This window comes from Felis catus, chromosome E1 (assembly GCF_018350175.1).
Source record: "Felis catus isolate Fca126 chromosome E1, F.catus_Fca126_mat1.0, whole genome shotgun sequence".
Taxonomy (NCBI): Eukaryota; Metazoa; Chordata; class Mammalia; order Carnivora; family Felidae; genus Felis; species Felis catus.
This window is the reverse complement of record NC_058381.1, coordinates 57550463-57562147: the sequence shown is the minus strand read 5'-3', so window position 1 is coordinate 57562147 and position 11685 is coordinate 57550463. Positions and strand designations below refer to the sequence as shown.

General features: G+C 58.3%; 1 long non-coding RNA gene across 1 annotated transcript; it reads left to right on the top strand.

Annotated features, from left to right (window-relative positions):
• The first annotated feature begins 206 nt into the window (after positions 1 to 206).
• LOC123382107 lies at positions 207 to 5581 on the top strand. Its single transcript, XR_006590007.1, has 2 exons — positions 207 to 1058; positions 3137 to 5581. It is a non-coding gene; the product is annotated as an uncharacterized LOC123382107 (long non-coding RNA).
• Positions 5582 to 11685: the final 6104 nt, after the last annotated feature.

Sequence of the window (11685 nt, the reverse complement as noted above, 5' to 3'; positions counted from 1 at the left end):
CATTTTTAAAGCCAAAACCCCTCGTGGGGCTCCCTCACCCGCCCCCAGAGCCCCTCTATTATCCTTAGGCCATTTGGTAGTTGTTGCTATGGAGACCACAAGCAAAATGGCATGCAAATCAACACAAGCAATAACAGCGGAAAGGGCAGGGGGAGGCTGGGAGGGCGGGTGGGGGGAGGCGTGGGGGAGGGCGCGGAAATGCTTCCACCTGCAATGCTCATTAGGGTCTCAAGTGCAAAAAAGGCTCAGAAGGTCTGGGCAGGGGTCAAGGAGGTTCCAATCCAAACTCTAGAGAGAGAGGGAAGACACTGAGAATACAAGCCTCTGTGGCAGGTGGCAGATCAGCCTGGGAAAATACAAAGGGGCCGGTTACCCCCCACCCAGCACTGACAGGGGCGCACGAGGTGGCTTTGGGGGAAGCCCCCCGCCCCCCCCCCACCCCCCGCAGAGTTTAGGCTTGGCTGGGGGAGGGGCTAGTGGGACTTGTCCCAAGGAACACTCCAGCAGACAATGAGAACGTGGGTGGTGTGGAGCTGCCGGCTGGGGGCAGGTGCCCAAGGAGACAGCACAGAGCAGGTGCAAAGGGCTGGGTCTCTGGGGGCAGAGGAGCCAGGGCTCTGCCAGCTAGGGCCCATGGAGCAGGGCAGGTGACACGGAGTTGCAGGTGAGCGAGGAGAGGGACTGTGATGGATCGCTAGCTTGCAGCCACTTCGAGCAGCCGTAGGAACCCAGGTCCCCGGGGCTCGGCCAGGCCCCTCCACTCCCTCCCCTTGGGAACAGTCTGCCTCTTCTGCATGTGTCCGGCTGGGCAAAGGGGCAGCCGAAAAGTTTGGTTTTTGAGAGGAAAACCCGCAGCCCCCAAGCATATAAATGCACGCAATGGAGGCTTCTTGATTGAAACAAAGACCGACTCCATGGAATGGAGAACTTGGGGAGCTTCCCCCTTGTTCCTAGAGGTTTCCCAATCAAGGCAGATCAAAGCCACCGCAGATGTGCTCCCGTGGGCTCCATGAAGGCCGTGCCCAGGACGCCTAGCTCGGAAGCCCAAGAAAACAAAGGTAAGCCCTTCGCACTCCTGCTCAGGGCACAGCCCTAGCACTCTTGCACAAGGTGAGTCAAACGGAGATTAACACTCAGCCTGGGGGCTGCTACCTGAACTTGAACCTGAGTGGCCAGGCATTCTACATGGAGCACGAGGTCTGTAGGAGTTTCGGGAACCTGGGCGGGAAAGGGCCTGCCCATCCCATTCTGCCCGGGCGGGGCCTTCTCCACCAGCGCCCCCTCCCCACCCAGAATTCTGCGTCTCACCAGGGTCTGCATTCCCAGGGCCCTTTGCTTGCTCAAGCCTTTTACTTGAGCTAAAAGGATGTGGGGGTTCCTGGGGCCAGGCTCTGTGCTCATGCTGCCCCAGGGACCCCGCTTCCCCCTGGGATCTTATCTCCCCTCCAAGTAAGTGGAGTATTCAGGGCAGGATGAGGCCAGGTGCCCATCTCCCTCAGCAGGGGATGAAGGGACCAGCCCTCCCTCCCTGCCCAGGACAGCCAGGGGGTGGGCGTGCCCCAGCTCGGCCAATCAGACAATCTCCTCCCTGCCCAGGACAGGGGGTGGGCGTGTCCCAGCTCGGCCAATGAAACAATCTCCTCCCTGCCCAGGACAGCCAGGGGGTGGGCGTGTCCCAGCTCTGTCAATCAGACAATCTCCTCCCTGCCCAGGACAGGGGGTGGGAGTGTCCCAGCTCGGCCAATCAGACAATCTCCTCCCTGCCCAGGACAGCCAGGGGGTGGGCGTGTCCCAGCTCTGCCAATCAGACAATCTCCTCCCTGCCCAGGACAGCCAGGGGGTGGGCGTGTCCCAGCTCAGCCAATCAGACAATCTCCTCCCTGCCCAGGACAGCCAGGGGGTGGGCGTGTCCCAGCTCGGCCAATCAGACAATCTCCTCCCTGCCCAGGACAGCCAGGGGGTGGGCGTGTCCCAGCTCAGCCAATCAGACAATCTCCTGGGACTTTGGCTCTGGAGCAGGGGACTCCAGGCGGGCAGGAATTGGGCAGAGCTGCCCAGTGTGAGCCCACAGCTGCAGCTCCTGCTGCCAACACCCCCAATTGTGTGGGCACCTCCCCCTCCCACCCCCAGCCTCCCAATAAATCTCTTCTGCTTCCGGTGACCGGTGACCGGAGGAGTTTTCTGTAACCGCGGAAGAATTGCCTCTCAGGCCCTCACTTAGAGCTGGAGTGTCCCGGGATGGGAGGCTCCCTGTGGCCCTTGGCACCTGGTGTGCCTTCCCTGCGGAGGTGCAGGGAGCATACCAGAAGGACTGGGACGGGTGAGGGGAGTAAGAGGTCTGGGGCCGCAGGGACCTGCCACCATCAGGCTCAAGTGAGCTGTTCCCCTGACGCTGTGGGCTTCACGGAGGGAGCGGCTGAGCAGACAGGGGCTCGGGTATCGCCGAGTGGCTTCGCCTTGCCCTGGGCCACCTGGGACCTGCCCCACTCAGTTTACGAAGCTCCTCTCCTTCCCCCAGGGGTCTCGGCTCCCGTGCTGACGGTGGTGTTCCTGCTGGTTTCTGAGCGTGTAGTTGAGTTAGGCAGGTCCCACCTACACACACAGGTGCATGCAGCTGCGGGAATGGGGGGAGGCGGCTGGAAAGCACCCAGCTCACGGCAGGAAGGCAGTGGGATCGTCACTGTGAGGACAAGGGAGGTGGAGAGAAGGAATTTCTTCCCTGTCAGCCAAAAAAGGTCTTAGAGAGCACCTCTGCTCCAAATGGCTTTTTAAAAAAATTTTTTAATGGTTATTTATTTTTAAGAGAGTGAGAGAGAGACAGAATGTGAGCGGGGAGGGGGCGGAGAGAGAGGGAGACACAGAATCCGAAGCAGGCTCCAGGCTCCGAGCCATCGGCACAGGGCCCGACACGGGGTCCGAACCCACAAACCACGGGATCACGACCTGAGCAGATGTTGGACGCTTAACCCACTGAGCCACCCAGGTGCCCCTGCTCCAGATGGCTATTTAAAGCCTGTGATGGACGAAGCCCCTTCACCCCCTTTGCAAAGTTAAGCTTTCCCGGATGCTGCTCTCTCTCCGCCAGCCGCCTCTTCCAGGAACTTGTGTCGTTGATTTTGTCGTCTTTTTCCTACAGATGCGCATCTGTCTGTGTCCCTAGACCACTCCAATCAGCTAAACGAAGGCCAACCACGGACGCTGGCATCTAGGGCTCCGACTGTCCCGGCTCCCGGGCGGGCGGCAGAGGCACGGGACAGGTCAAGCCACCAGTCGGCAAGGCAGTTACTTCCAGGCGAGAGGTGAAGGTGACCTTGCCCTTGATGAAGGCTCCAGGAAGCCCCGGGAACCGCAGCTTCTCGGCCAGATCCACGGGGGAGGACTGTCACTGGGAGGGTGGGAAGACGATGGAGGGGCTGGACTGTCCCTTCAGCGTGTCGGCGATCCGGGACCCCCGGTGGTCCCGACTCAGGTGCACAGGACCTCACGGTAACCTTGTCAGAGCTGCTCAGAACGGACCCAGAGCTTGGTGGTCCCCTTCTTTGGGACCCTCGGGTGTTGTGTCCCTCCTGGCTAAGCTTGCTCCACAGATGGTCAATAAAGGAGGTGACAGAGGCCAGCAATGGCTCATCTGGACGCGAGTCCTCGCAGGGGTGAGGAGGCCGTGTGGTGCAGTGGTTAAAGCTCAGTCAGAGACCAAACGGCTGCCAGAATCCTGGCCCACAACATCCTGGCCGTATGACCCGGGATAAGCAATTCAAATGCCTGGACCTCAGATTTGCCCGTCTGACTGTTCACGAGCAGCGGTTGGTATTCACTCTGTTGTCAGCTGCTTGGGCGTCCGGGAACCCCCTCCAAGTGGGACCGGGGCTCCCTAACACCGAACGGCGTTCAGCAGCCCTGTGGGCCAAGCGACTCACGGATCCTGCTGGTGACATCTAAACTAATCACTCCAGGGCAGACATCAGAGCTGGAGAGCTGAGGCAGCCATAGGCCAGAAATGGCAGAAGGTTCCTTGTTGATAAAGACCAGGCATGGACTCTCGCGGGGGCGCGCTGGGTACTTTTCCAAAGGGGGAGGGCTCACCTCGCTCGCCGCTGTGGCCTGCAGGGGACAGGAGCACAAAGATGCCTTCTGCCCAGGGTATTGCTTACTTGGCAGGGGACCCACAGCAGCGTGGAGCGCATGTGCCCAAAGCAGCAAAGGCAGTAGTGTTTGACAAGTCGGACCAGTGCTATTTCCAAATTAAATCACCCAGGCTGGCTGCTGGTATGCCCTCGTCGCAGATGGAGGGTGGCCAGCTCTGACGCTTGGCACGCGGAGCCCCAGGAAATGCTGCCAGACGACAACAATGGGACCCAAGGTGACAGGCCACGTACTTCTCATAGGACCGATGGCACTTGCCATATTCTATTCCCCAAAAGGGGAGACTAGGATTCCGGAACACCCACCAGGCGCCATTCGTAGGCATTGCACTCCTGCCCAACGAGGAAGGAAACAGAGACCAGGCAGAGGTCCTTCGCCCAAACGTACAGAGCTGAGACGTGGGGGGGGCAGCATTGGAACTCAGATCTGGGTGTGCCAATGTTCCCTCTCTTCCCTGCAAAGGTCTCCCTCTCTTCCTTTCTTCTTTGTTCATAGCGGTCATCCTGGGCTCTAGTCGGTGAGCCATGCACGTGTACCTGGTATCCTTAGTGCTGTTTTCTGTAACCGAGGACACTGAAGCTTGGGGACTTCAGTTAACTCAATATACGCTTACTGAGCACCGATACGTGCTGGACCCCCTGCGCTGCCGCGAGCGCTGGATGGGTTCCCCGTGTGTGCCCGCTACGGTGCCTGGTGTGGGCGAGGATGTGCGTGGTCATTCACGGACCTTGCCCCCAGGCTACACGCTCATTAAGGGAGTGTTTGTCTTCAGATGCAGAATGAGCCAGAGCATTTCCTTGACTTGGCTGTTTCCCTAACGACTAACACTAACACGTCGTGAGTTTACCGTTTTATGTAAACTTGACGTCTTCTCATGGGTTATCTGCTCACATCCTCACAAGGCCTCCGGGAGGTACACGGGCTGGGTGTTGGCACCTGTTATAGATGAGGAAATGAGGAGGGAACAGAATGAGTGGGGCGGCAGAGGGCAGGCCTCAAACCTGGGGCTGGTCCTGCTCCTGCTCCCGGGCCAGTGTTCCCAATGATGACTGTCCTCACTTCCTCTGCCTCCCCTGCATGGGCTCCATATTTTGCAATACGTTGCCAACAAGACCGGATGCATTAAGTAAGTGTGAATGTGTTTCCCCATTTTTCTTAATCAAAGACATATGCACCTGCCACTCACAGCTCCTGCTCGGGATCCACCCCCCGAGGAAGAGAGGCTTGAGGGCCTCCACTTAGTGGGGGAGGATTTCCTCCGTCCACTCAGCCCCCAGGATTTTGTGCGCCCACTGAACGCCAGGCGCCGTTAGAGGTGCTTGAGATACGTCGGTGCAAGAGGTGCTTGAGATACGTCGGTGAACCAAAGATCCCCAGAGAGTACGTTCCAGCAGTGGGGAGACAGAGTGAACAACACAATAAATAAATATGTTATGGATGGCGTGTGTAAGACATAAATGCTACGGAAGGGGGGTGGGGAGCAGGAGGGAGCGGGTTCTAGCATAACACAGGGATTCAGGACAGATCTGCAGAGGCTGTGACTCTCAGTTGGCATTTTGAAATCCTGAAAACAACTCAGACTTGTATGTTTGGGGGGAGCCCAGGTTGGTAACGCTTAGATTAGCGTGTCTACTCAGTCTGGAAGCAGACACGACATGGGGGGGGGGCATCTTTGGAAGTACCCACGAGCACGACACCGGGTGCTAGGGTGGGATGGGTGCTGAGTGCTTGTGCCCACTGCGCTCGGGGCTGTCTCAGGGAGGGACGCCCCCATCCCCCGCGCACACCAAACTACAGGTTGAGCCGGGCTGAGCTCTGCCCCAGGATGGCCGAGAGCAGCAAAGCCGGAGAAGAAGGCTAAAACCAAAATGGAGGTAGACTTCATTCCTCCTGCAATTCTGAGTGATTGCCAGAGGCTTCCCTGGGGTCCTTTACCGAGAAAGAGTGGGAGACTCGGCAATCGATTGGTGATGTCTGCCACGGTCGGCAGTGAAAAACTCATCGCTTGCCCACCGTGGTCTAAGTTCTTGTCTGGGAGGGGAGCAAAAGTCTCAGCCAGAGCAGCAGTGCTGACCTTCGAGGCTGAGGGATGGGACAAGCCGGAAATGAGATGTGAAACACTAGGGTTTAGGATGAGCTGGAGAGAGAACAAACTGGGTTAGGCAGGTGGATGCCTGAATGAAGCCAGGTGCCCGAGGCCCGACTTTGTGTGGAGGGGCTGCTGCCTCTGTAGTGGCTTCTTCTGCCCCCCCCCCACCACGGACAGGTCCACACCCCATCCCCCTCTGCTGCTGCTCCCTGCATCATCTGCATCATGTGCCCGATGCAGCCGTGGGTGGAAATGATGCTTGGGACAGGAGCTGTCAGCGGAGTTAGGAGCCGGGGTTCAGATCCCGGCCCCAATCCCAGACTTTCTCTGTGACCTTGGGCATGTGGGCTTCTCCCCTGTGACGTCAAGTTTCCGTATTCACAAAGCGTACACTTCAATGGTGCCCATTGAGCAGAGTCTCGAGGAGTACAAGAGATAATGTGGGTGAGACTCTCCACAGTGTTTTCCTGGCTCAGGAAGGCCCATTAGGTAAACTATTCCTAATGATCATCAGGATGCTTTTGATAGAAACAACAGTAAATTTCCACACACACACACACACACACACACACCCATGAGAGGGACAGCATGGGGGTCATTCATCAAAGGAGTCCCGGACAACTCCACTTAAATTAGGTCCCTGACATCCACAGACCCAGTTAGAGATCGAGTCTGTGGTTCCAGAATGCACATTGGAATAGACACACTTGATGGTTGACGGGGCCCCCGTGTTGTTTCTAGATCCGTGGGGAAGGGCTGTGGTAGCTGAGCCAACCCAGTGGAGACTACTCCTTGCCCCTGACCGAGACGGTGGGTAAAAACCAATAGCTCTTCCCGTAAAGGGTTAACTGAGACTATCCCTCCCACCATATGCAACGAGAAAATACAACAAAATACAGGAAATGGCTCTGTGTTGAGACTTTGGGCAACAGGTGTTACGGAATGGTGACCTTTGAGAGAAAGGGATACAAAGGAGTGAGCCCCGAGATTGCCCATGTGTACTTCTTGAAGGTGGGTGCCGGGCCACAGTGCGGGGAGGGCGACCCACACAGGGTCCCCACATTTCCACTCATTCCACTTGGAATGAGTGTTCCAAGAGACTGAGGTGTCAGGGCCAGAGGAGAGAGAGCCGGAGACAGACGGGGAGACCGAGCTTGGTGTCTCTTCGTCCTTGAGAGGACACCGGTCCCATGGGACTAGGGCTCCACCCTTATGACCTCATTTCATGTAAGCGTCTCCTCCAAGGCCCCAAGTCAAAGACAGACTTGGGGGCACAACTCAGTCTGTAACATCCCCCTGTAACTTACCAGGAGGGTCCCTGGGAAAGTCATCGTGGCTCCACAGCTTCCGTGGGATCAGTATGGCCTCTGTGGTAACAGCATCAGAGTTGAGTTTCTCTCTCTGCCCTGTCCTGTGGCCTCCACTCCCCCCACCCCCACTCACCGCCTGTGACAATCCTCAGGGGGCCCCAGCAGACCCTCCAGACAAATCCTTCCAGGACGCCTCCCAGAAAAGCCAACCTCAGTCAAGTGAACCTCCCGAATGGTCTCAGGATCCGTCTGGAGTTCTCTCTCCTATTTTTTAATCCCAGGACAATGTTTTTCCAGAAATACATCTATCCGGGGGCTCCCGGGTGGCTCAGTTGGTTAAGCATCCGGGTTCAGCTTGGGTCACGATCTCATGGTTCATGCATTCAAGCCCTGCATCAGGCTCTGTGCTGATGGCTCAGAGCCCGGATCCTGCTTTGGATTCTATGTCTCCGTCTCTCTCTGCCCCTCTCCTGCTTGTGCTCTGTCTCTCTCTGTCTCTCAAAAATAAATAAACATTAAAAAAAAAAAAAAAGAAAGAAAGCAATACATCTATCCACTTAGAACAGCTGAGGGCTCTCCAGCCTGGGTGGGGGGCTCATTTTTCTTGAGTACTTTTTGGAAGCAGCAGACGTATGAGAGACCAACAGCAGAGGCAAACCTGTCGTGGCCTTTCGTTCAAGCGCCTTCTTGAGGGAAGCTGGCTCACGATCTGAAGCGGGGTGGATTGCGTCAGGCCCTCACCTGTTGTCACTCTTGTGTGATTTAGTCTGGTTTCCGGGGTGGGGAGCGGCGGGGGGAGGTTAACCGCTGCTCCTCGGAGAGTCCGTAGCAGCGACAAACCCAGCCCGGGGCTGTTATCCAAGGAAGGGCAAGAGGGCAGAAGCCAGTCATTTTAGTGTGGCTGGGACTCCGTGTCCAAGTGACAGATGGGCCCAGCGATGGGGCAGAGAAGACGGAGAGCTTGTGTTGGCCAGCAGCTCATCAGAGTCACGGCTTGTCCACACAGGGTGCACAGAGCAGGGGTTAATAGTCACAAAGACCTGTGTTGGAACTCAGCCCCTTGCTGGCCGTGCCGCTGGGGGAAGGTCCCTCCTCTCAGGCTCTGCTGTCCCATCTGTGACATGGGATAGTAATCTCTCCAGCTCAGGGCCGCAGCGAGGGTGAGCAGGGGGAGGAGCAGAGGCAGAGCGAGCCCAGCTGCGCCCCTCCCTCTCTTCTCGGCCCTCACCCCCTCCACGCTCCCCAGACTCCCAGCCCTAGAGCTGGAACGGATGGCCGGACTCCCCACTTAAGGAAACCAAGGTTCAGAGAAGGAGAAGAGACTCATTCAGAACACAGGGCGATGGGGCCGCGCGGTCCAGCTGGGACCCCAGGCTGGGCTGCTCGGCCTCTTTCCACCATAAGGACCCTGAGGGTGGACCACACTTTCCACTCCGGCTTTGGAAAATAGCAAATGTGATGAATCACGCATTAGTGGCGCATTTTTGTATCAGACACTTGGGTGACTGAGTCGCCCTTGCCTGACATCCTCGATCAGCTCCCTGCCATCCCTGGACGAATTCATCCCTTTGTGGGAAGTGTCACGGGACCCACTGCTGTTCTTTGCGGGTGCACCTGTACCCCCTTCTTGTCTCTCAGGCCCTGGAAGGCAGGGACCACGTCTGGGACTCGCCCGTGTGTCCTCCCTCCCAGGACAGGACTCGGAACACAGCTGGGGCTCAAGAAAGTTGGGACGTGCATCGGAACTTGAGTCACGAGATGATGATTATGTCCCGAGCATGAAAGCTGACAGCTCACTTAGCTTGTGAAGACCGCCGGAAGGGAATTTCTGGTTTAAAAAAATATATTGTTATTATATACGTTCTCTTGCGGGCCGAATTAGGTCCCTCCCCAGATTCGTAGGCGGAAGCCCTCACCCCCGGCTCCTCGGGATGTGACTGTGCTTGGACGTGAGCCTCTAAGAAGGTGATTTGAGTGGAACTGAGGTCATCGATGTGGGCCCTGGTCCGATCTAACTGGTGGCCTTGTTAGAAGCAGAGATAAGGGCACAGACACGCACGGAGAGATGACCACGTGAGCACACGGAAGAAGACGCCACCCACGAGCTGAGGAGAGCGGCCTCAGAAGGGGCCATCGGTGCCGACTCGGGGATTCTGGCCTCCAGGACTGAGGCCGTCCACCTCCGTGTCGAAGCCGTCCACAGACCCCCAGGAAGCCCACGGGTAGGCTTCCCTCTGTCTCCCATCACGGCACGGTCCTGCACGGGAGAGGGCGTTAAGACCGGTCGCTAAAGTAAGCACCTGGCCCTGCGACGCTGATCATTCACACCCCCTTCCACAAAGCCTACTGAGAGTCAACGTCAGAGCGGAAAACACGGCCCTCCCCCTTCGGAGCCAGCTGTCCTGTCCCCAGCCAGGCAGGTGAGGGCCCGGTCCCTCCCCCATGCCCCCCCCCCCCGCCCTGCCATCCGGCAGCCTTGCATAGCTCCCCCCTCCACCCCCTGGTTCTGCTCCGATGCAGGTGCCTGGCCCTCGCTGGCCCAGCCTGCCACCCAGGGAGAAGGTCACCAGAGCCATGCGCCATTTTCCCCCGTGAGGTGGGCGCTCCATCCGATGGACCCAGCTCCCCAGCAAGTACAGATGAAGCGTTTGCTGCGGCTAATTACATTTATTTATGGAGCCCGGAGAAGGTGGGGAAGGTTGTTGCATCAATGAGGCGGAGGCAGGAGCTGCCCGTGGATGTGTTTTCCATTAGGGGCACGGTTGGCCGTCAGCTCCGTCAGGCTTCTGTTGGCTGCCCACAGGGACGCAGGGAAGCAGCGGGGACGAGGGGAGAGAGCCAGAGTGCCTGGGGCCAAAGGGGCCGGGGGGGTGGGGGGGCGGCTGGAGACCCAGGCCCAGAGTGGAAAGAGAAGGAAGGAGAGAGAAATGTCGGGCTCCGGAGACACAGCTGGGGCGGAAAGAGGCTGGGAGAAGCTTGCCGGCCCCTTTCAGGAACCGCTGGAACATTCTGGAAGGAGAAGTCCCTGATCTAGCACTTGAGGGCCCCGTCCCTGGGCAGGGGGTGGGGGTGGGGGGAGGGTTCTGTTGGAATCCTGGTCACGTAGTTGAGGCCACAGTCTCTGCTTTTCCGAGAGCCTTGCAGGACCTGGGCAGGGCCCCTGCACCCTAGCCTGGGGAAGCCCCGGGGAGGTCAGGACCGGGCCAGGACTCCCACCGGCCTGGCCTTCGAGGGCCCCCAGACCAGGCTTTGCTCCAGACTCAGCAGGTCTGGGGGTGGTTGTGGGAGCTCAGAGGCCTGGAAGGCAGACCCACAGGGATGAGAAGTGAGTTCCCCTGCTCGTCTGCAGAGGTGCTAAGGGGTGACAGGGCCAGAGACCCGCCCTGGTCCCCTCCCCCCCCACCATGGATCCAGGGGCCTCCTGGAGACACAGCCTCTCTCTGCGCCTGTGGACCCGCAGGGAAGGTCATTTCTCAGGTCCCCACACTGCCTCCTGCAGCCCAGAAAATTGGTTGTGTGGTCAGCTTCCAGCGTCGGTCACTCCCGGCTTCTCTGTCCCCGTCGTCCTGTGGGAAGGCGGCTTTGATTCCGGCAAAGCAAAAGCGAACAACAAAAAATAAAACAAAACCCCACGAGGGACATGCCTCCCGCAGAGGGACCTACCGCCATTCACAGCGTTGGCGCCTCCCCCGGTGTGCCCCCCGCCCTTGGGCTGGAAGAGATTGCTCCCCAACGCCCCCCCCGCCCCGTCGCCCATGGGTCCCCCGGAGACCCCATTCCCAAGCAACAGAAGGCACAGGGGACACCCTGTGTCTCTCTTGGGCCCTCGGTTTGATTTACAGTCAGTCTCGTGTCAGCGTCTGTATGTGAACGACACGAAATGCAGGTGCCGTGCTGCTGGGAACGGCTGCCTGGAAGGGCCTTCTCCCTGCAGTGGCTGCTCAGAGTAAGTAACCACCCTTCCTCCCTCCCTCCCTTCCTTCCCTCCTTTCCTTCCCTCCCTCCTTTCTCTGTCTCTCTTTCTCTCTCCTTCTCCCTCTTTTCCTTTTTTCTTCCTCACTCTTTCTTTCTTTCTTTCTTTCTTCCTTCCATCCTTCCTTCCTCCCTCCCTCCCTCCCTCCCTTCCTTCTTTCCTTCCTTCCT